We start from the raw sequence: 25189 nt of genomic DNA, 5'->3' as shown, positions 1-25189 counted from the left end.
GCATGTGGGATTGATCCCCTCCAGGCATGGCATCAGCCTTGCTGTACCATCAGACTACACCAGGACAGGGCTGGGTATCTACAGGGCTGCACAAGCCAGCACTGCAGGCTAGGACTAAAGCTATGCTAAATGCTGGCACGCATAAGCACAACCCAGCCCTCACCTATCCCAAAGCATCCCAGCACTCCCCTAGAGAAGCCAACAGCAGGGGCACCTTCATTAAGTCCCTTGCCATCCAATTAGCTCGAGAGAAACAGAACATCCAGCTGAACAAAACCCAACCACGTGCAGCAGAGGACACAACAGTGGCACAGTGATGGGCAGCAGTCACAGGGCTGGCAGTAATTACAGCCACCCACTGTCAGCTGAGCTGCTCTGCTCAGAGCCATCAGCATCTCTCAGCTCCACCACCCAGAACCCTGCTCAGATCACTGCTCAGCTGCCTTCAGTCCTGAGATCACACCTCTCACCTTCCCACCTGTTCCCGTAAAAAGTCATGAGAACAGCAGGTGCCTCTCTGGGCTGGAAAGGGCCTTAAGGTAAGGATGCAGGCAGGGAATGCTGGCAGTGTGTTACAGCCTGAGCAAATCTCAGGGGCTATTGAAGGGGACAGAGGTCCTCATGCACACCCAGCCACCAGCACTGCACGCTGAGCTCAGCCACAGCTGCTTGTGCAATGTTCCAATCCTCCCAAGGGTCAACAGGAACGTATGTGCACAGATGTCAACAACAGCTGCCTATCTAATAGTTGGGGGAGGAGCACAGCAAGGTGATGTTGTGTCATTCATTACACTAACCCAATTAAAAGAATAATAATAATAATAAAAATAAAAAAGCATTACTTAACACATCCTTGCATCACCCTCATCACAAAACCAGGAGCAGCTCTTTTTAATCTCTGCTTGGAATGAGTGTTTTGTTCCATGCATGAACTGAAGTTGTTTTAATGAGCTTCTTCCAAAATGAGCACCCAGTTTTATCTCTAACACGAATCCAGGAACTTCTGCAGCTAGATTTACATTTGGCTTTTTGATGTCATTAGCAGCTTTACGGACATAGAGCTCACGGAGCAGTTAAACACATACAAGCAGCAGTATCCAGTACACAAAGCTTAGCAGTCAGCTCCTATATACTAACACCTCCTATCGCAGCTGCTCCCAGGGTGGTGAGGAACTTCTGCCTTGTAACCAATAAGTTACAAATTAATACCTGTGATTGCACCATGGGGTTGACAGCCCGGCAGTCACATGCTCGGGCAGCGGGCATTGAGTACAAGCAGGAACATCTGCCTTCCCATGAAACGAACTGCAATGGCCCGGTGGCAAACTGCAAGGTAACAATGTAGCATGGGAAGTTAAACCGACCTCCAAGGAAAAGCCAAGCTGGCAGGTCTACATGTAGAGACGGTCCGACCTCCTTGCAGGGCTCTGGCCTACAGCGTTCAGCATTTTAAAGGTGAGGGATGCAAAACGTTGCTCCACCGATGCTGAGCACTGATGCTCCAAGAAGTGCATCATTATGCACTTAAGTCACTTAAGGCAGCTGAGCAAAATTACTGCCCCTAACATTCATTTTAAGCGGTCATTAAAAGCAGCGTTCTCCTTTGCTACTCGTTTCTCTACAGCAAGTTAAGATGCTGCACGAGGGCCAAGAAAACACAGGAAAAAGTTCAGAGAAGATCCTGTTGGAGTGGATGCAGCATCAAACCCGCTGGAAGAGGCCGTAGTTCCTCCACTCACCACCTTGATCTCACTGCTATTGAAACAGAGGAGGCAGGAAGGGAGCCCCAAGGGATCGGGAGGGGGGGGGGGGGGGGGGGCCCTTGCCTTTATCCCAAACCTGAGCAACACCTAATGAAGTCTTCAGTCCCCACAGCCCTCCCCACTGCGAAGCTAATCCAGTCAAAACCAAACAAATAAGTTTCTGGCGATCTGGGCATGCTTTAATCCAGGTGGATATTTGCCTACTTTATAGGAGGGGTGACTTTGTCTGATTGGCTTTGATAAGAGAACAAAGACCCCGGCTAAGCACGGCTCTTGATATCCCGTACTGAATAACCGAATTCTATCATCACGTTATGATCTCTTCACCAGACAAAGAATGAGTAATTCTAACGAGTCTTTCACAAGCAGAGAATTCTTCCTTAGGAGCTCAGTTACAACCAGGCAACATCCTCAAATTGTTCAACTCCTGGCAAGATGACCGGGCTGCGATAAGAGCAGCGGTGCCACAAAAAGAAAGATTGTCCTTCACAAATGAGCCTCAAACGAGACTTTTAAAGCATTCCAACGCCATCCTAAGTCCTGCACACACACACACACACCCCGCGGTGCCCCTGGGGCTGAAATGAGCAGAATATTGCACCCAAGGGACGGGCCCTGTGGCAGCTAATCCCCTGCACGGCTGCTGCCCGCTGCCAGACTACAGGCAGCTCCTCTTTGAACAAGATGCCTTTTCAAACCGGATTGAATTTCTATACATCATTATGCGCAGCACTAACATATGTTGATCTCGGCAACTATTCCCCCTTTATATCCAGGTTCCAGCTGTTGTCTTTAAAGTGACTCCATAAGTCTCCCAAGCACGAAGGAGGTTTTCTTCTCAAGTTACCAGGCACACTTGAGGAGTCACAAGTGTTACCCGCTGAACAACGGCTCCAAATTCTCGTGTTAAAGCAATTTATCTGAGATATCTATTATCTTTTACAGCCTCTTCCCCAGACTGACCAAAAACAGGAAGCCCAGCTCCAGTTTGCACACACATTCCTCTGGGATTGTGTAACAGCAATAACAACCCCGAGGCTGATTCAATGGCATTTGCTCAGAGCAAATGTAACAGCTCCCCCAAAAAGAGCGAAACGAGCCCAAAGTGATGCTCTGCTCCACCGTACGGACGCTCCTGCAGAGCAGAACACGTGGAAGCCTCTCCCAAAGAATCACAACCGCTAAGTGGAAGCTGGATCCCCCTCCACGCGTCTCCACTGCCCTCACTCAGATTAAAACTTAAGAGTCACTCAGTCGCCCTGGAGGACACGTTACCTCTGTCAGCATCAGGGTTTGATGCTACCTCCTACCGGGGCTCTCCAGCCTTCACCGTGCCAAAGAAAGCCCGAAGCCTCGCCCTCTCTGAAAGCCCCCACCGCTCCCCTTCCATTCGCAGCCTCGCAACAAGAAGCCATTGTTCGGGGGAGCGCGGGGACGTTTCCTCTCCCGGCCCCAATTAGAAACGTACAAAAATAAACCCGCACGCTCGCCCCACGACTTCGCTTTACGCCACCCCCTTCATCGGCTCCTCTTTCCTCGCTTTTTTCTGCCGTCGGCCACGTTCTTCTGCACAAAAGACCAAAATGAAGCGCAGTCCCCGTTTCAGTGCCGCCCTGCCGGATCCCAAAGCAGCAGTTCGGCTCCCCGCAGCTTTCCCAGCTCTCACTAACCCGAACTTTAGCACAAGTTGGTCTCCGGCCGCTCACCAGCCCGGGGCGGGGGGGCATTTTCCACGGGGTTCAACCACCCAAAGTCCCTTCCACGGCCGCAACGTGACCCGCAGAGCCCCATCGCTCTCGGGAACGCACCGGGGCCACTCGCCGTCCACGGGGTAGGGGGGAAACAAGCAGGACCGGGCCGAACCCCGCGGAACCTCCGCGTCCTCTGGAAGGATGCTCGGCCCGGAAAGAGTGCACAGCAACTTTTTACCCCAAGTTAGAGCCGCGCTGGGGAGAACTTCCAGCAGCACTCACCGCCCGTACGCCGAGCCGAGCCGCCCCGTGCTGTGCAGTCCTGCCCCGTGCCGTGCCGTGCCGTGCCGTGCCGTGCCCCAGCCCCGCTGCCCGCGCTCGGTGTGCCCCAGCCCCATCGCCCCTCCGGATTGGGCCCCGGAGGCCGCACATCACGGCGGCCCGCAGCGGCGATTAGGCAGCTGCGGAGTCACTCAGGGCGGGGAGGAGCCGGCCGGCCCGGAGCACCGCCTGCCTCGCCTTGCTTTGCTTTGCTTTGCTATGCCTCGCATTGACTTGTCCTGTCCTGCTCCTCGTGGCCCCGCCACCCCACAAGCATCCCCGCTCCGTGGATCCCACCTCCCATCCACGCGTTGCTCCGATCTTGCAAGCTTTCCCCGTTCTTCCCTTGCGTGCTCTTCTCCTTCCCTACTGGCTACCATCCCTTCTGTCCTGCAAGCATCCCTGGGTATGCGTTCCTCCTCCCGGCTCAGGGTTCCTCTTGCAATCTTACCACCCCCACCCTGAGCTGCAGGCACTGAGGATGCCCAGGTGGAGCTGATGCAGGTGGGTACAGCGGGTAGGGGGCTCCCATGAGACCCCCCCAGCAGTGGAGGTGTGCGTGTGTCTGTCTCCTTGCACTCCACACTCTGCACTCCTGCACATGGAGCATTGCTGTGGCCTTTCCCTGCTTTCCAGCCACCCGATTTGGGATAGGTGGCCTCATACCTGGCCTCATTTCTGTGTTTGCTGCACAGACATTCACACTGAGAACTGCTGGAAGGGCTCAGGAAGCCAGGGGCCCTGGGGATGCTGCTGCACAGAAGTGATGAAGAGCAGAAGTTAATTCAGAAGGAAAGCCTTGAGCTAAGAAAGAAAAACAAAACCTACTCAGGGTGGAAGGAGGTAAATAGAAAGAAGGGATATGGAGCTGGGCCTGAAAGCTGTGTCCCAAATAAGAGACCTCACACCTCCCAGCATCATGAGCCACCAGCGTGGCACTGCCACCTCCAGCAGCACAAAACACAGGCTGATGCCTGAATGCCTTCTGCTTTTGGGAGGAGGGAGGTGTGACACACAGCCTGTTTCAGTTCAGAAAGATAAGCCCAGAGGTGAGAACAGCACAGGTGTAAACAGGAGTGTGAATGTGAGGCGTTAGTTAGGTCTTGTAGAGAGCAATAACACTTGTCCCATTTCTTTGTGCTTCGCTATTTTCCACCATGGTGAGAAAACTGAGCTTGCAGAAGGGCACTGGTTACTTAACAAACTACAATTAGATATGGCCCACACCAGCAGTAGATCATTCCCTTTCTTCTGTTTAAAACTTAAATAGATGTAGGACATATTTAGCTTGGACTGGCCAGCAGGATCCATCGTGATGAATATTTATGCACATTACCAATGTTAGAGGTGCACATTTCCAGATCAGAAATGTACGGTCACAAATGATATGGCTTTGCATGAATTATTTACAGCAAGTCTGCCGGTCTGGTCATGACAGAATAAAGAAAATCACATTTCATTGTCAAAACCATCAGGAAAAAAACCTTTTGCAGCTCATTTTCCAAAGCTGTGCAATGAAAGGATCTGGCAGAGTGGTTCCACATGATGGGAACAACACGGCTCACAGCGGGAGGTTCCTCATCCCATTAGCTGGAGCAGCTCCCGAGGAGAATCAGGCTCTCTTGCTCCCCACCCTTTTATTCTCCTCTTACAGCTGAATTTCCCATTGGGTGTCAGGAAGAATTACATATTCATCAGTTTATCAGAGCAGCTCTCTGGAGATCGCTGTAGTAATTTTATAGCCATCTATACTTGGCATGCTATGGTGGGAGTCCTGCGCTGGTACTGGGCACATTTCATCACCAGCATGACAGAGCTGCCTATGGTTTTGATTCTGGTTATGAACTTTAGGAGGGGAGAAAAGACACTTGAGGGTTGTTGGGGGGTTTTTTAGGGTCAGGTTTTGGAAGAACAGCAACAGAACAGAGCAAAAGACAGGAAATCATCTTGGTAGATCCGCACCATTCAGCAAATGCAGATTACACTTTTGCGTGCCCTGCTTTTGTCCACAGCAGGACTATGAAACAGGCCACTCTTTGTTCTCAGAATGAGGGAGTGAAGTGTTAAACATATTGAACATGTACCAGTTGTCTCTTCATTAGGATTTCCCCACGTCTTCGGACACAATGAAAGTTCGGCTCCAGAGGGCAAGTCCATTCATTCAGCAGGAATACAACCACCCCTTATTATCCTGATATAGACATCACACTCCGGTCCCCAGGCTTATTGCACACCCAATGTAATTTCTCTGTTCTGAGTGGGACGCTAAAACGTGTTCAGTGAAGATTAGTTTCTATATAACCAATGAATACCCACTTTCCAAAGCCAAAGAAGCTGCCCATCCTTAGGTAATCTGCAGATGTGTGTCAGCTGGGCATGGCATGGAGCAGCACTGACCCTCTGCGGGCTCAGTGCTACACAAGTGAGTTACATGAGTTGTAAGTACGCCTGCTTAAATGGAAGCCTCCCTTACGGCAGCTCAGTAATACATCTGTAGCATTTCCCTGCACAGATGTAACTGCACCAATGTGAAGTCTTCTCATGCGGCTGTGTTACTGAATAATACGTACATTTAGCTGATAATTATGGCTATTTGCATACGGCTGTTGTATCATGGCAATAGTCACGTGAAATGAGGGGACTGTGAGGGTAAATAATGCTTGTCTGCTTGGTGGCAGCGCTCCCTGCTTTCAGGCTGAGAGCTGCTGCACCACTGCCAAGGAAAACCACGTTTTGCTTAAGTGGAGATGGTGCCTTTTGAAACCAGCATAGAGGAAACAACACGGCCCTCAGAGATGGAGCCCAGCACCGCATGGTGGGCGTCTTTTCAAGGTATGCCTGACATCCCACGTGTAAAGCAGCTCCTTTAAACCCTCATAGAATGTAGCTGAGGGGTGGCAACAATCTGGATGGAGGGAAGGCAAGGTCATTAAAAACGTGTGTGTGTGATGTGGGGTGTGCAGAGGAGCTGCAAAGCATACGGAGGGAGCAGCAAAGCCCACATCAGAAGCGGGCTTTAAAGAAGCAGCCCTTAAAGGAGCTGGTGGGAAGCCCTGCCATTAGAATTAGGGCATCTGTTCTCAACTAGGTCTTTGTTTTGTTTTCTGCGGGCACTTATTTACAACATTAGCAGAACTGAGGGGCCGCAATATTCATGTCCAAAACACTTGTCATCAATCAGGGAGAACAACAGAGCAGCACTATGGGTGCGGTAATAAGCTGGAACTGCTTTTTTCCTTATTGCAAATAGTAATAATAATAGTAATAAAAGCAGATGGGAATCAGCATCATGTTTTGGGGGTGGAGCAAACTGGATTTATGTGCTGCTAGAAACACTTACTCAAATAATTCTGGGCACTTCCTTGCTTAAAATGAGCTTTGGGGAAATAAATATCAGTGTATCCAGCAGACCTGGTCAATGCAACCACTGCTGCCACCCCCACTGCCCAGTATTGTGCCGCATGGTGGGACTCTGCACCACACTGTGAAACCACCATTGCCCCTGCTTGCTTGCTTGTGGGCCTTTGGGGTCACCTGGTGTTTCACACTGTCTCTATTCTACTTTCTACTGTATGTTGTGGTGCGTTTCTCGTCAAGGAGAGTTTTGCAGTGATTGCCCATCCAGTATAGAAGCAGCAAGGCAGAGCTGTGTGTCGTGTCTTTGTGCAGCCCTACCTGCTGTTTGTATGGTCCACGGACCTTTGAAGCCCGCAGGAGAGAGGCTGCCTTGAGCCTTTATCTGCAGTTCCCGTCAACAGGATGAACTTCCCTCCTTCATTGTTGTAGACCAAAAAAAACCAAACAAACCTCAGAACAAAACACAGCACGGCAGTGAGAAGGTGCTTTTGTATCTTTACTTAATGCACTGACCCAGCAAGGCCAGACTCTGAGGTGCAAACAACTGTCTGCACAGCAAACTGTGCTTCTAGAGAGCACCAGCAGCAGAAGGTCAAACACACAACCAAGCAGAGTTGGCTGGCAGGCTGTGGAATATACAGTCCCTACCCATGCAACTGCCTTTAGGGCACTTGGGTCAGTTACCTAGGTTGAGTATTTTGCAGGTGTTAGCATGGTTATGACTGCGGCTTCTTCTTAAATCCTGCCAGCATGTTTGGAGCTGGACAACATCCCTCCAGAATGAGTTTTTAGGAGGAGTTTGGGAGAGGAGGAGGCAGGAGTTTTGGCATGCTGGGAGTGATACCAAGGCGGTACTTCACGCAGCTGGTTCTGCACTGGGACAGGACTGAAGGGGGGAAATAAAACACCCAATATTCATTGCATGGTGTAAGGAAGCTTGAAATGGAAAGAGCTGGGATGTGGACAGGGTGTCCACAGAGGACTCACCTGCACAGCTCTGGGTCCTCACCAGCCTTCTCTGCCTTCCCTTGGCCGAAGCTTAAGTAAGGCACAAAAGAGCTGCATGGCAGCTGGTGAGTGACATCCATCAGCTGTGGATGAGAATACAAGGCTGTGCTCAACCACCGGGGAAGTGTTTTTGCCTCTCGAGGGCTCTGACCTCCTCTAGTGTTCTTCATATTCCCTCCATTTGATCACAGCCAAATTGCAGCTATTTTTTCCTAGTCCATAATACATTGTTGGATATTGTATTCTCCTTTCCTTTAAACCTTTTTCTCACCTTCCCTGTTTTATTTTTCCCTCTACCTCTTGTCTCCTCCCCCGTTTCACTCACACTGCCACAGAACTCCCCCGGCTCCTCCAGAACTCTGCAATCCCACCAGCTCCCAACCCCACAGTGAGAGGAAGCAGAGCAGTGCTGTCTGCATTCCTGCAAGCCTGGCGCTTGGGAGACAGCGTGGACATGTGCCAGTGCTAATAAATAGGGAATTATTAATGACTGTGCAAAGCAGGAAAATTGCAGACCGAGATAAGACACACAGAATTCCCACTTGCTGATCTTGGATAAGGATATTTACCAAAGGGGAAAAATAGCCTGTCCTTACTTGGATATCTCTTTGTGCAGTGTGTTTGCGCAGGCGCTGCGCTGTGTATGAAGGCAGCAGTGTGAGTGATGCCGTCTGCCTGCGATGGATGCCTTTGCTCTGCTGCCCTCAGGCCACATTGCAAGAGCTGCTCCCAGTGCAACCCGGGGTGCTGGGGGCAATCTGCACAGGCCATGTGTGCCTTATACCCAGTAGGAGACTGGGGACCTGCTTTCATCTCACCATGTTCCAGGCTGGGGTTGGAGGTGGCTGTCCACAGCTCTGAGGTCAGGCTGCACCACATCTTGCCAAAGCAAACACCTGTGTAGCTCTGGCTGGGTCCAGTGCACAGGAAACCCAAGGCAGTGGCCAGAGCACAGCAAGTAGAACAGTTTCTCCTGCAGATCTAGTGATTAAAGGCTTTGTTTCTTCCTCCTGTGTCCCGCAGAGCTGTCCAAGCACCCTGACACTGCAGGATTGCTTTGCTGCAGGGCTGAGCTGCTGTGTCCCAGCACAGTGCTAAGCAGGGATGCTCTCCTGAGTGTGAAGGTGGGTGGCTGCTGGTGCCTCGGACAACATTTACATATCAGAGCTTTGCATACTCCAAGTGCTATTGCTATGGTCACAGAAGATAAAGAGAGAAGTGGCTGAGAATAAAGAGGCTTTCACTGTAACTGATGTGCAGGACAGGGCAGAGAGCAGAGGAACTGCTTGCAGTGGATGGGAAGAGCGTGAGGAACTGCAGGGATAGGGCAAACAGCAATCAGTGGTTGGGGTTGGGGTGATCCTGCTATGGGGCATGGAACAGAGCAGCCGCCTTCTCCAAGGATTTCCAGCCCCATTTTCTGGGACTGCAGTTTCTGGTTATTGCAGCACCAGCCAGGCTGGGCTTTCTCTCTCTCCTCACCTGCACAGAACTCCACTCAGCACAGCGAGTATAGCAGCGATGCATGGAGCAGCTGCAGGATGTGCTGTGTGCAACGGCTTTAGCCCCAACCTCAGCCCGGTAAGAGGTGCTCAGCTCTGTCCTCACTGCACAGCAGCATGGATTTATCCTCAGGGAAGCAGCACACAGAGTGCTGGCTCCAGTTGGCAGCAGAGCTCCCTCCCTCCCCACCTCACCACTGTACTCCCTGTGCTCAGCCCTTGCTGTTCTATTTTTTGCTGATCCAGACATGTTAAAATGAATTTTTCTCTTGGTGCCTGACTCTAGGCAAGGTTATTAGGTAGCTGGGTCATTGCAGTACGTGGCTGTCAGCTGCTGAAATCATTTACATTAGGCTGCAGGTCAGTAACCCTCCGCATACCTCACTTGGAACAGTGACTAATCAACATCAAAACTACTGCAAGCTTCATTTTAAAAACAAGGCATATTTTCTTCCAAAAAAAAGAAAAAAAAAGAAAAAAAAGAAAACTGCAGTTCTGTGTTGTAAAATGATCAGCCCTCAGATGGCAAGAGCCCAGCTCATTTCCCCTCTGCTCTGCATTCTGCAGTCACAGCCACGCTTATTTCCAATAGAGCAGAAAGTCTTTTCCATATGCCTCCTCCTCAGCCAGTAGTCTGCAGCTAATGTTTAATGTTTCCTAAGTGGGACGAGATGAGGACAAACCAACAGCTCTACTGTGATGACAGCCACCTTAGGAAACGTGAAACTTTGCTACAAAAGCAGTCTGCAGGTCTGAGAGCAAGCACAGGCCTTCAGGCTGGATTTCAGTTAGTCCCCTGAGCAGTGTGCAGCCTTGGGATGGTATGTGTGAGGGGCTCTCCAAAAGCAGAGCTGTGCTTTAACCCGTGTGTGTGCTCAGCAATGAAGAAGGCTAAGAACTCATCTGGATGGGCAAATATCTGTGAATTCTCTCTGTCTTTTGCATGGATGTTTGATCTATTGGCATTGAAAAGCATTTCTGCCAATTAGGATGGGTGAGCAGAAACCTCATCTCCTGCACTTCCAGAACTCCCATCCCAGCAGCTTGTGTCTGGAGCTGTCTTGGCATTTCACATTGCAGCCTCACAATAGTCTGCAGGTTTTGACCAATATGCTCTATAAAAAAAGAGTCGGTTACTGGAAGAGGACAGTAAACAGCTCATAAAAAGTATTTCTCAGCAGCAGCTCCAGGACGGAATTCCTCCCACCAGCAGCCCATCTTGCTCTCTTTGTTAGTGCTGATAGGGACAGAAGGGTATTCATAGCTGCAACGTGGCATAAAAACAGAAGAAAGTGATATTCTTTGGGGAAAGAATGAAAAAAAAAAAAAAAGAAAGAAAGAAAAAAAAGAAAGAAAGGTTCTCTAGCTCTAGTGGGCTAAGCATTGGCAGAATTAGAAAACAGGCTGTGTTGTCCTCAAGCAAGGGCACTGCATGTCCTCCAGTCAGTGAGAGGTCCTCTGCTTTTGCATGGGGAGTAGTTGTGAAAGAACCAAGCTCTGGGCACACTGGCCCACACAGAAAGGTCCTCAGATGGGCACTGGGAGCCTCTGCTGTTGACCTTGCCAAGTAAAGTCAGTCCCACACTCTATCATTTAGGGCTGGGCCTGTACACATCTCTGTTATATCCTTGCCCCAGCAGCAAATCCATTGCAAGAGCCCAAAGCTGCATTTCTCCAGAGACATACTTTGTTAGGTCCAAGGAATTCCGAGGGCCCAACTTGCATCTAAGGTGGCCACATCCATGTTCTGCATCCCACTGATGCATTACCTTCCAGTTCTAGCGTCTTCCATGCTCCACATGGAGACAAAGCACAGTGTTATCAGCTCCCACCATCCCATGCCCCACATGGAGGAAGAAGCTCCTGTGAAGGATGAAGTAACACGTATGTCCCCCAGAGAGATCTTATCTCATACTTAAGCACAGTGCCATGAAAAATAAAAGGCTGCTACAAGCAATGAGTGACAATTGGCCTTAGGTTTCATTGACCCCAAATCTCTTTATGATTGACTTTGCCTTGTGTTAACGCGTGTCTCTCATAAGGAATTTGAGAATGAAGCACTGCTAAAGGCATTAACACATACGTATATTTTTCAGCCACTAAATATCCCCTCCTGATCTGCAGAAAGAGGCTTTTCCAGTCATTATATGCTCATGATCCATCAGATTGGTGCTGGGAGAAAATCTGAGGTGGATTTCCGTCTCACGCAGCCGCTAAGCAGCTAATACCAGCTTTGTCTGCTGAAACACACTTGATCCAATGGCGATGACTGCAATATTGTCTGATAGATTGGTCAGGCCAGCTAGCCATGCCGTGTTCTGGGGAAACATGGCTTTATTTGCCAATGACTGCAATGGATTGTGTGCACTGTGGGTTTTGTTTAATCATTAACACAATTATTTAAGGATTATACTGGAAGAGCAGGAGATCACACAGCTGTTTTCCTTTTTTCACCCCATTCTGAAGGTGATGCTGGCTGGTAGACCTGGAGATCTCGCTCATATTCACCGGGGAATAGAAGCTCTAAGAATACATTCAAGTGCAATACTTTTTAAGCAGCGTCACTTGACACTTTGTTCCAAACGTGAAGACAAACATTTCAAGGAGGTTGAAAGTGTTGCAAGCGTTCAAGTCAACTCAAAATAAAACTACTGTTTTTGTGTTTGGTTTCCCCAGCCAAACTTGTTTTCCCATCCTGTAAGTGGGAAAAACATTCTGATTTCCCCAGTGGAGACCATAGCCTCATAGAACTGGGAGCTGGAAGGCACCCTGTGTGTGGGAAGTACCAAAGAAACCCTTTGTGCTATGCTGCAAAGAAGCGCGTAGTGGTTTTACAACCCCAATTGGGACGAAGGTTTTTCCTTGTGTACCTGCATGCATGCTCAACCCCCTAGGTTTAAAACTCAGCTGGAGTCCCTGGCACCTCCTTCTCACAAGATGATCATTCCTGATCACAGAATCACATTGTACAGCAACATCCTGCGGAGTACACAGGGTTTCTTAGGGCCATAATCATGGAGGCAGAGGTGACAGCACAACTAGAGGGTGACAAATGGGGAAAAGCAGTGATAATGCAAGCAAAAGTCTCCTACAGGCCAGCCCACGAGTGATGCACGTGCTGTGATCCAGATGACCCTTAGCAAGAGCTTTGCCTTCTGCCCTGGGCACAAATTCCCTCTGTCCTAAACTGCCCTTTGCAACCTGCCCTGGGCATCACGTGCAGCTCTGCCTTATCAGCGTGGCACCCACCCCTGGGGGCAGGTGATTCAGTTTCCAGCCAGGAACTGCTGCAGAGCAATGGAGAGAAAAACTTTGATCTTTATCAGCATGAAAATAAAGACTTCTTGGAGGCCGCCCTTCCCTGCACTCCCAGCTGCTCCAGCCAAGCAGAGCTGCAGCCATTGCCACCAGCACTGTGGTGCCAAGGGAGTGTGAACAAGTGCTGGGGGGATTAGGGAGAACAGCTGCTGAAACAGCCTGTGCAGGCAGAGCCTGGTGAGGGCAGCTGCTGCAGTACAGACAGCTGGCAGTGCAGGGCTCACCTGCTGCACCCATCCCTGCACACCCAGCTTGGTGCCAAAGTGATTTGCAGCCCCGTGGCATTTATTAAAAGCAGCTGCTCCATAGTGAGACTGTGGTACTCCCTCCCTCACCACAAGAGTAGCCTGCTGTAGGGAACCTGCTTTAGGGAGAGGTTGGACTGGGAGGTCCTTCCCAACCTCTATGGTTCTGTTGTTCTGCAGTCCGGATGGGGACAGTCCTTACTCCCCCATGCACATCTAACCAGAGGTCCGTAAGGCCATCCCTGAGTTTTCCTTTACTGCTCCTCTGGCCTTGACCATGAACGAGCTGCTCCCTGCTCCCTCCGGCAGCCTGCTGTGCATTCACATGCTGCTGGGCAAACACACATTGTTTGAATTTTATTGTCTGTGCTATCTCCCTCTTAGCAGCGCAGTTATCTGCAGCACGTATAATATGCCAGCTTTCCTGTAAAGCTGCCTACACTGGGGGTTTTGTCAATGAGGACTGTCTCCTATGACCTTTCTGTACCCTCGGCAGGTGTTGGCAGGAGGATGGGAGTGGAAATATTCGGTGCTGGGAGGTCAGGAGAACTTAGCAAGCCACAGACACTGAAACTTCCATCAGTCTGTTGGTGCGGGTCGGTGTCTGGCCCTGATGAGCTGACGACAGGCTTTAAGTGTGCGATAAACACCCATTCTGAAGCAGAAAGTGTTGAAAATCGGTGTGAAAGAAAGTGCAGAAAGGAAAGGAACCAGAAGCCAAGCATCTCACTGTGCTGCAATGCATCTCTATAATGCTTTGCCAAGCTTACCATCCTCTGCAACCTCTGGGCTTGCAAAGTGAGGGCACACTATACATGGCTTTGTCTCTGAATGACACCCAGGGGACCTGGTGAGGTCAGATTAACAACTGGCAAAAGAGAAAATGTGCTGGAAAGCAGAGACTAAGGCTCCAAATCCTCATCCCCGAGGGCTCAAGGCAAAGGAGAATGCTAAGTGGGGAAAAATGTGACCAAGTCCACAAATTGCACTGGTGTTACAGCTACCCAGGAACAGCCCCAGGAATGGGAGTGTTCAGCATGCTCGGTGGTCAAAACAACAGCAGAGGAAAGAAGAACAGGTTTGGGTTGGCAGGATGGGGTGGGGAAGAATACGTCATCTTGTGCAACCAAAAGCACTTGGCTCAACCTGAAATCTAATTGCTGTGTTTCCTAACGCTGTGCTGTACTCCCCTCATACCACAGGTGACTTCCAGTGGAAAATACGCATCTTCAAATAGTTCTTCTAATAGTTACGGAGGTCTCAAGGTGAGAGAGGGGAAAACAGACAATGTAGAAACAGTGTTGTGCAGGTTCCCCATGCAGGAGTGTTTGAATCTCACTGTACACTACTTTGCCCCTTGCTCAGATACAAGATAAGGCTTCTCCAGCAAATAAAACACTGAGCAAGCAACTGAGTGAAGGGGGGTCTTTGGTTCTGAAGAGTTTTGGAGAGGAGCATTTTGAGTCATGCTGTGATTACCAGGAGTGGAGATCATTGAATCATAGAATCATGGAAAGGCTTCAGATGGAAGGCACACCAAATATTGCCCAGTTCCAACCACCTGCCTTGGACAGGGTTGACACAGTCTAAATCAGGCACTAGCCCAGGCTGCCCAGGGACCATCCAGCACTGAACATCTCCAGGGCTGGGACATCCCCAACTTCTCTGGGCAGTCTCTTCCAGTTCCTCTCCATCTAACTGGTGAAAAATTTCCCTTGACATCTAATCTAAATCTCAGACACAAGGAATGCTTTCTGTTTCACTTCCCAGAGTCACCCCATGGATCCAGACACCAGGTGGGGAGCACCGAGGAAAGGTCCTGCACTCCCCCAATGGTGATAGTGAAGGCGGCTCATTTGTTGGCATTAGCATCCAAAGTTTTGCAGGGTGTGGATGCTAATGCCAACAAATGAGATGCCATCAAAACTTTGGATGCAGTGGAAAAGTAGTGTCAGAACTAGCCAAAAAGTTGGTGTCCTTGAGTGGTTCCAACTGTAGTAGATTAAGCAAGAGATCTCTCATAGAATCATTAAGGTTAGGAAAGACCTCTAAGATCATCTAATCCAACTGTCCACCTACCATCAGTTTTGCCCACTGACCCACATCTCACAGTGCCAGATCTCCATGGTGCTGGAACACCTCCAGGGATGGTGATTCCACCAGCCCACTGGGCTTCCCATACTAATGCATCACTACTCTTTAGGAGAATAATAATAGCAAACTTGATCCAAGTGCAGGTGAGCTGTGCCCTACCCAGCACCAAAGCACAAAGCTCTTTGGCCATCCCTGCCTTACACACATACTGCTGCCAGGCAGAATCTGGAGACGCTGTGTTCAGAAGTGATTCCATAATGATGCTCTGATGCCATTTGGACACGGGCCACAGAACTCAGGACCCACACAGTCCTACCTGGATGGCTGCACCATGCCTGGGCTGGGGGAAGCACTGCCCTTCCTCCTCAACCCGCACACATCTCTGCAGCACAACAGGGAAAGGTGGCATTGCTCACACTGTGCTTAGCTGTTTCCTTTATGCAATAGCCCCCCTGTTGACCAGCAGAGTCTGAGAAATCAAACACGTATGTCTGGGAAGGAATAATTCTTCTGTACAATTTGGGATGTCAATGGCAGTAAATCAGCCGGCGTTTTCCTAAAATGAGCTGCCAGGAGGAGGAGCAGGAGGCAGCCTGTTCAGCTGTGTCTGCCATTCCTTTGTTATGATTCACCTTCCACAAATATCCAAACAAACAACTCTGCAGGCAAGAATATTCTGGTGAGAGGCAAAAGGCTGAGCAAAGTCACTGAACTCTTGCTTGGAGCAAAGCTCCTCCTGATGGCCTGCTCAGCAGAGATGCTCTGGGCCATGCAGTGCAGCACTAAGCAGTGCAGGTAACTGCCCCTTGTGCTTCAGGAGAAGTTCTATACTCCTAACAAGAAGCTGGTCTCCCCCACAGCAGAGTCCGTAGATATAGATAATTCAGCGGATATCAAGTAGGTCAGGAGGTATTTGGAGCTGCCTTTACTTGTGAGGCATTACAGAACCCTTAAATCTTCTGTGAGGGTTATAGAAATCAAAAGGCTTATCATCTTTACAGCTGTAATGCTACAATGGGATGATAATAGCTGGGTGGCAAAGGCTTTGGCTACAGCAAATGAGAACGAGCCCAAATGCACCAGACACAGTAACAAAGGAAAAGAAGCGCTGGCTTTTGGAAGGCCTCAGGTAGGCAGGGATCTCTTGCAAGAGATGCCCTCCTTCTCCACTGCCAACCTTTAAGTTAGGTGTGGGAAGGGGTGGATCCTGACTGCCCCCCTTCCATCACTCAGGTACAATGCAGACACCTGGGCTCCCCTGGGTTGGTCCTGCCTTCCCACCAGGTGCTCCATCACTGCTTCCACTACAGTGATACATGGAATACACCTCTGCTTGCAACTGTGTTTTTTAAGAATCAAATCATCACAGTGAAAAATCAAATAACAACTGTGCGAGCAGTCAGAGGAGCTGTGCCATGTGTGATTTCAGAGGAGAGAAAAGTTAAGCCCACTAATAAACACAACTGGTACATATGTACTAACCTCTGTGTTCCAACAAAGAAAGAAACGAAACAAACCTCTCACTCAGCTCATTCCTATGACTGACTGCGTGCAGCTTTTGGCTTCAGTGTCAACAATAGCATCAATACGAAGTACAGACCCTCAACTCCCCCCCAGGGCCTGGTGTGACAGCAATGAAGCACCATTCAATTCAATGCATTATTGAGCAGTATTCAGTTATTTGCTGCAGCTCTGTGATTCTGTGGCTCCTTGCCCAAAGGGAGGCTGCCAGGCAGTGCCTGCAATATTGCAATAGGGTTGGCTGAGACGACACTTGCAGAATATTTGGGATGCTGAAATCTTATCCATAAGCCAACTACATTGGACAGGCTGACAAATGACCCCGTTATCCTCCATCCCTCAGCAGATCCCGTGCCATAGATTAACTCCTGTCAGAAATGGCTCAGGGCTGATCTCCTGGGTGCAACGCTCTCATTTTTGGATGATGCATATGGGTCACGCACAAGTGCAGGCTTGGAGCACTGCTGGCTCTGCAGGCGGTTGCAGTGAATGGGTGCAAAGAGGGGTAAAAGAGCAGCAGGGAGAGAGCGCTGCCCCTAATGCAGAGCTGCAGGTTGTCTCCTTTGTCTCTCTCTTAAGAAAGAATTCTCAAAGCATTTCTGAGCTTGAGCTGTTTGCATGTTTGTTTCAGCACATCGCTGTGTTGTCATTTAATAGGTATTCCAGAAGAAGGAAAGGAACGGTAGGCCAAGCTATTTCTAACTGCTCTTCACTGCCTCCATCTTTCCACTAAATGTGAGCTCAAAACTGAAGCCACCCCTGCACCTTTTCTCCAAACACAGTGTACGTACTACCAGGATACAGAAACAGTTCAGCATCCCTTCTCAATAGTTTATGAGTAGTCAACTGATGCTCACTGTGTTCTGCATCTGGAAATCATCCAGAGCAGCAGGATGTATGCATGCAACCCAAAAGTCTGTTTATGTTTCACACTCATCGTTATTTAGACCAGCTGTGCATGGGAGAGTTCTTCATGTTACTGCTATTGTGCAAAGTGCAAAAGGCACTGAAATACCATGCTCCAGAGGGCAGCTACACTCAGAAGTCCTGAGTGCAGAGCAAACCTCTCCAATTTTGACTTCTAGAGCTTTTCTTGGAGCTGGGTGTGCATCTGAGGATATCACCCAAAGGAGCAGCTTTTGGGTGGCTCACAGGAGGGACAATGTTCTTCTCTCAGAGCAGCCCAGGTCTGAAGTACTTTTGAAGACAGAGCACAGTGGGCTTTGGGTTGGGCAATGGTTGCTGTCGCATTACTCAGATGTTGGCTGCAGTGCTGGATGACACAGGAAAAGGTTGCAGCAGCGGGGAAAAGGGTTGGCACGATGCACGCTGAGCAGGGAAGCTGCTGTTGATACATGGCACAAGGAGATAATGTGCAGAAATAACAGCCAGGATAGAGGCTGAGAGAGAGCCGGAGCAGATAAATGCTCAGACACACAGAGCACCATCTCTGCTATGGCAGGAAAAAAGGGCTGCATGCACACTGTGTGCTGCTCCCTGCTGATCAGCCTCTACAAACCACGGAGCAGCTGTGTGCTGCCCACAGCAGTGCTGTACCCTTCTCCCTGAGCTGCTGAGTGCTGGGCTCAAGGAGCAGCTCTGGGCCCACTGAGGGTACGTATGTGCTGTAGTTGAACTGCCTCATTGCAACCCTATAAACATACGTGGAAGTGGGATGCAGTGGGTTCCTCACTCTGAATTGTTATGATGTAGAAACAGTCTGCTTTTGGGACCCAAGAGCAGAAATGGATGATGAAAACTCTCAAATCCTGGAAGCAACCAAGATGCTCGCTTCTGTGCTTCTGTGAAGGGGCAGGAGGGAGCTCTCTCTCCCCACCATTACTAACCTGAGCTCAACCAAGTAACCATTTCCCAAATGCCTTTCCTTCCCCATCCCCTGAGCAGCAGCTTCCCCTTTACACTCTTCATTTGCCCTCTGCAGCCCAGAGCTCTGTGAGGTTAGAAAGAAGCATCCATCACTGCCCCAATCCCACACGCTCAGAGCTGCTGCCATAGGGGCTGCCAGGGCTGTCCCTGCTCCACAGACCCCCACTGGGATGATGGGCATCACACTGCGTGCCATCCCATGGCTGACTTTTTCCTTCTTTCTCCTCTCACGTTTTGGTACAGACAATCTGCACATCAGTTAGCATTACCCCTGCAGGGCTGCTTAGCTTTCCGAATGCATTTTGGGCAGAAGTGGATGGAGAACACACAAGCAAGAGACAGGGAGGCAGGCTGCTGGTCCGGAAAGGCAGTGCTCTAACCCGACAAGGGCAAAGGAAAACATTTTTCTGTTGTTCTTGGATTTGTCCATGCAGAGTTTCTCTTTCTTTTCCTGCCAAGTCTGCTTTTAAAGGTCTGACTCCGCACTTTTCAGTGGTTGTGGAGAAATCTTTGCTTCCTACTGCTTAATAGTTTTTCCACCGAGCTCATGGATGTTTGAATGCCCCATGTGCAGACCAACCCTCACCCACCAGAGAGGGGAGCTGCCAAGGAGGGGCACCTCTGCAAAGAGCAGCACAGCGCCCTTCAGATGCAATGGGACACATATGGATATGGGCCTGACAGGGGAACACTGTGCACACATCCCACAGGCATATGGCTGCAGCAGCCTTACCTGGGGACTCAGCTCTGCAGCCTCCACAGTAACAGGAGCAGGATATGTCATGGACCTGGAGAGAACATGCTGTCCTTCCCCAGCTTTCTTCCTTTGCTTGAGCAATAGCTGCTGAGTGCTGTTTTCTTTGCTGTCACCCTCACTGGTCCCTTAACATAATGGCAACAGAGGAAGCAGAGGCCAAGCAGTGAACATGCTGGGTACATAAATCCTGGCTGAGAACAAGTGCACCAGAACAAGGCTTGAAATCTTGGTCTGGCAGTTCACCTTGACCTCCATCAGTCTGCAAGGAGCAGCAACAGTGCAGAAAGGCAGGGAGGGGGAAATGGGATGGATACTGCAAGGGAAATGGGATGGATGGGTGCCATCTATGCACTAAGATGTTTCAAATGCACTTGAGATAAGCTTTGCTGAACTGTTTCGCTACACTCTGATTAACACAATTTCTGTTTACTATCCTTGAATAACTTGCATAATAACCACCCCTAGTTTTGGCCTCTGGTGCATGGATAACAAACAGCAGCAGAGGTCAGAGGAGGCTCCGGTGAGGAGCACAGAGCTTCCATCTCATCTCCGCAGGAGAGGAAGTCAGCAAGCACTGCCAGCCTCATAAAACAGGGCATTAACACACCCTGCCATGCACACATCAGACAGACCTCTGCATCTCCATACCACCCAGATGGAAGTACACAGGTAATGGCAAGCTGTGGTGGTGGCTTAAAGGAGCATGAAGCATAAACTGGGAAGAGTATTAAACCAACTGCAATCCACGAGTGCTGCAACATGGCAGCCATGAGAAGAAAGAGGCATTAAAGAACATTTTTTTCCACTGTGTTGCAACACAGGGCTTGGAAACAATCATGGAGCGATCTGAAATGTTTTAATAACAAATTCTCATCTTATCAAGGGGATTTCCCCCGTGTATCTCAGGCACTTCACTAAGGAGCTTAATGGCCCTTGTGGCCCTAGAACAGATAAGAAAACTGAGGCTCAGCTCTGTAAAAACACCTCACAATCAGCTGCAGGGAGAACTCTGCTCCGTATCACACCCCTGTGTGCACCCAAACCCCCATCTCAGCGCATACACCCAACAGGTGATGCAAAGAGCAGCATTCCTCTGGTGCAGCTGACAGGCAGCACGCTGTGCCTTGCTGACTGCCACGCAGTGGAGTGAGGAACCTGTTGTGATAATCCCATTCTCCTAATTGCCAGCTGCTCCTAAATTTCACATGAGCACGTTTGAAACCAGCTGGTGTTTGCATAATCCCGCTGCTGGTGTGAGCATGGACAGCTGCAGAGAAAGCAGAGCTCACCTCCTGACAGTGACACGGCCATCGCATCACCTCCAGCAGAGCTCTGCCTCAGCCCCTGCTCAGTCCAAAAGGGGCCTTTGGGCACCACCTCAACAGAAACATGCAGTGACTGCAATGATGTGCTTGGACCCACCCCAGAAGACCAAGGAATGAACAGGATGCCGCCTTGCCCTCTCTTTTGTTGCTGGAGTTTCCTGCCAGAGTGCAAAGCACTCCCACTTTCCAAAGGCCTCGACTTTCCTGGGCAGCAACGCAAGGGATGGAGGGGAAGCAGCAAAGTGCCCTACTTCTTCCTTTCATTTTCAACTTGGCTTGACAACACACTGCTGCTGCTAGCATATCTCCCTTCCTGCTCTCCTTAACTAGAAAACGCACTTTGACTGATTGAATTATTCATTGCAAACATCTCACCAGGCCACAGAAGACCAGCTTTTCTCTGCCTGTGAGTTACCCACAAATGAACACGTATTTCTTTTTTTATTGATGTATTTGTTTGTCAGTAACTGCTCTGTATGCATTTGAGACAGAGAGCTGTTTGTGAACCGGTTGCTAGCTCCTGTCCCTTGGGTGGGGGGGAGCAAAGAGAAGGGAGCAACCAGGCATGGAGCAAGCATGGAGCAGCCTGACCCCATTTACAAGGGAGGCACCTGATAACCACTGTCCCTTCTGTATCACAGGCGCCCTGATTTGGCAGAAGAGCAGCCACTGCAAACGTTAATGCTAGCAAGCCCTGCTTGCACGGGTGTCTGCACAAATCAAACGAGACAAGGTGAATCACGAAGCTGAACATATCATGTTGAGTGAATGTTTTGCAGCATTAGGTCAGGGCAATTGCTCATATAGCATCAATTTATGCTGTGGGAAAGATCCAACTGAAATGCAGTTCCCAAACTTGCTATATCCCTTGTGCTTCTTTCCTACCTGAACCAACTGGATGCGCAGCAAGCAGCTCATCCATTTACTGTGGCTTTTTTACTATGACAATTTAACTATGTTGTTGGGTCAGGAGGTTCTTTGAGGTGTACAGGCACAAGAAAGGTCAAGTATTCCTCTCCTGTAACAAAATCTTTGCTTGAGGCAATGAAGCAGCAAAGCCTTATAGCAGGGAAATGCTTCCAGCATGTAGCATATCACCCAGCTGCTTCTTTTGTGGTGAGGTTGTGAGTGGTGTTTGCTGAAATTCAGAGTCCTACAAAGAGCATTTCTCACCAAGGAGAGTGCCATTCTCCAGGAAACAGAGAGAATACATCCTGCAGTGCTGCCACATCCCTGTACTGCTGGGAATGATCAACCAGCAGGGACCCAATGGTCTGGAGAGCAAACTGTTGTGCTCTTGGGAGAAACAAACTAATGTGACACACAATGAGAAGTGCTCTTTGACATACAGACTGCCTTGGTATAGCTTGAAGTAAGCAAAGTGTTCCAATTTTTCCTTTTCTTATCAGATTTTCATTACCACGCAGAAGGACTTCAACATCTCTGCACGCATTTCTCCTCTACACATAAAATTCAGGGCATGACAAGGACAAGAGAAGCTGCTCCCTCTTTCTCTCCCCAGTGTGCATCCATAGCGGTGATGGAAGGTCCATACTAACTAATCTAGCAGAAGCCTCTATGGTCATCTTCACTCACAAGCAGAAAACCTTTAAAACATGTTGCTGAATAGTTGCCATTTGTTTAAGTCCCAGCAGAGCTCTTTGCCTGAAAACTTTCCAACCTCTCCATTCATTCCACCTTCCCTCTGGTGGAGGGAAGCACTGGCTGTTGGAAATGATCCAAGCTGCCCCTCTGCAGCCAGCCCTCTTCATTTACCTACATCAGGCAGCAGTGCAAGAGAAGCAACACGGGGAGACCAACAAAGCAACCAAACAGCATTTCTAATTCCTGGAACCCAGGAATGAAAGGAGTGAGGCCCAACCATCATCCCCATCCAGCACAAAGCAATTGCTCCCTTCCCATTATTTCCATACATCCCAGGAGGATGGAGCTCAATGTAAGGGTGGCTGCCAGACCTGCTCCACCACGTACCTAATTGAGAACAGGCTATTAGGGATGAGGAGTAGCTGACAGATGATGCTGAAGGGAGGTGATTTGTTGGGTTAGTTTCGTTGTTTTGATACACTTCTTTGGGTCACGGGACTAAGGAATGTCTCATGTTGTTGACTGCTGGTGGCCTGCTCTGGTTGGAGGGCACGGTGCTTTCCAGCCACCTGACACTGTCTAGACTGCTGCAAACCCAGAGCTGGTGTTGGCGTGGTCTGAAACCTCATTGCTGGCCTCAGTGCCCTAAAATACTTCTCCTTTTCAGTGGAAATTGCTCAGAAAACAAGTTGGCTCCCCACTGAGCATATGAACGGCTCAGCTCATGTAACACAAATTAATTCACGGTAAATTGAGATCCCTGCAGAAATATCACCTATGCATGAAAAGCAGAAGTTTGCTCAACAAAATGAGGGAAAAGAAGGGAGAGAAACACGCAAACAACATCCAGCAGCTCCCATTCTGGTGTAAATATATCCCAGGATGCTGAGTGCTTGGAGGACATTCAAGAGAACCACAAAAATGATCTGGAATCTTAAAGCATACATTTGGTGTGAGAGCACAGAGCTGAGCAATCCGTTAAACCACAAGAAGGAGTGAGGATGACTCCAGCACAGCCTGCCAACGTGAGGGTGCATTTACAAGAAGGATTTCAAAAACTGAACCAGAATGAGAAAATTCCAATGAGAATGCAAAGAGATGAAAGAAAAATTGATTAATCCTCGGGAAAATTCAGGAAGGACTTTTTATTTCACATTGAAAAACAATGGAAGGGGTGGCTATTGGCCTTCTACAAAACACTCTGCAGCAATGGGCAGGATGCGGAAGCTGCTTAGTGCAGCTGAACATCCCATAATCATATCTGCCAGTGGATGACATCCCATAATCATATCTGACAGTGGATGACTTCCCATATCCTTTCCTTTAGCTTGGAATATATCCATATATGATGTTCCCGGGTATGAGTGGTGCCAGCTCTTTGGCTCAGAGGGACTTCTCATCCTTTCAGCATCCTCCCTTTAATAGCAAGAAGACTTGCATAATTTATCATTATTAATATTAATGGCACTTCGCTCACATGTCTGAAAGAGCTCCTGGCCTGGGCTCTGCAACACAGATGGCAGATTTTCTCTGAGTACTGTGAGCAAGGACTTACCAGAAGCCACATCATCATGGGCATCTTTGTGCCATGAGACTCTGCAGGTAACATCTACATCTAGGTAAAGCGTGCCAAGTCTGAAAGTGGAATCATAGAATCATAAAGGTTGGAAAAGATAGCTGAGTTCATTGAGTCCAGCCATCAGCCCATGCCCACCATACCTTCTAATCCCCAGCCCTCTGTCCCACTTCCACCCTTTTCTTGGAAACCTCATTGGAAACAACTCACTGTGTTCATCAGAACTTCCTTGAACTTTTGGAGCAACTCTGGGCCCCACCTGGGGTTGGAGCAAGTTGTACAAGACTGGAGATATTATCTCAGCAGCCTGTCTAAAATGGCTGCATCAGCCAACCTATTAGGAAATGGTGCTACGTCCCTAGTAGGACTGAGCTCTGCTTTTGCTATATAGCCCTGAACGTTTCCAACCCACATTATCTGGAAAATCTCTGCTGAAACACACCAGTTTGTGGTGTCAGTCTTTGCTGTACCTGCTCTGTCTTGTCAGAGACACAAGCCCAGGCCAGGAATTAATTGGCTCAGATGAAAACTTACTCTTCTTCTTTTACTCTTTAAAACTATATTTTATATGTCTTCATGCTCTAAGTACTGAAGCAGCACGATGGACAAATAGATAACAAAAGGCAGTAACCTGCTGCTTGGCAGCCTCGGAGCCGCCCTAGACTCAGTGAGGCTCTGTTGCTCTCCCCCCACGGCATCAGCCTTTGCCATCACAGTCGATGCTGATGTGGCAATGCAGGCTCCAAGGCCAGGCACTGCGATGCAATTTGCAAGCCAGCTTCTTTCCACTGCTCTGATTAATTGCCAGTGTACCTTCCCAGTGCACTGACACGCTGCTTCTGTGAAAATGCAGGAGTGCTTTAGCACTTATGGGCTGGGTATGTGCAGTTGCAAAGACATAACGATGGTGTTATACGCATTATACCTACACAGTCCCAACTGTGTTAAACACAGAGCTATCTGCACACTGTGTCTCTGCTGAAAATGAAGATTAGTGTAAAAAAAATGTATATTCTGGCTTTAAAATCTTAAATCAATTTCTCAGCTAGCAACTCAGAAAGAGAAGTCCCTTCCAGTCTGTAGCTACAGACACTGACGTTGGAACCCTCACATCCAGATATAGAGATTTCTTTACCCCACAGTCATCCTGTCTGATCTCATTGGGAGATTCCGGGCATGTGGTACTTCTGAGGTTGAAGAAGTGTGTAAATATGGTCTC

General features: G+C 49.2%; 1 protein-coding gene and 1 long non-coding RNA gene across 16 annotated transcripts in view; both read right to left on the bottom strand.

The window, feature by feature from the left end:
• PLS3 (plastin 3) overlaps positions 1-4096 on the bottom strand; it is a 43815-nt gene extending 39719 nt beyond the window's left edge. For 5 of the 15 annotated variants that reach the window (XM_015860147.3, XM_085544486.1, XM_085544487.1 and 2 more), the window contains exon 1: positions 3737-3839. The gene's annotated coding sequence lies outside the window, so the exon portion shown is untranslated. The other 10 variants (XM_085544489.1, XM_085544493.1, XM_085544491.1 and 7 more) reach the window with 7 other exon arrangements.
• Positions 4097-7610: 3514 nt separating this feature from the next.
• LOC146760942 (uncharacterized) lies at positions 7611-8223 on the bottom strand. Its single transcript, XR_014946121.1, has 2 exons — positions 8120-8223; positions 7611-8018 (listed from the first exon to the last, which is right to left on the bottom strand). It is a non-coding gene; the product is annotated as an uncharacterized LOC146760942 (long non-coding RNA).
• Between the last annotated feature and the right edge of the window lie 16966 nt (positions 8224-25189).

This window comes from Coturnix japonica, chromosome 4, assembly GCF_054131305.1.
Source record: "Coturnix japonica strain WE chromosome 4, WE-NBRP24, whole genome shotgun sequence".
Taxonomy (NCBI): Eukaryota; Metazoa; Chordata; class Aves; order Galliformes; family Phasianidae; genus Coturnix; species Coturnix japonica.
Note: the sequence above shows the minus strand (reverse complement) of the source record. Positions and strands in the feature narration are given on the sequence as shown.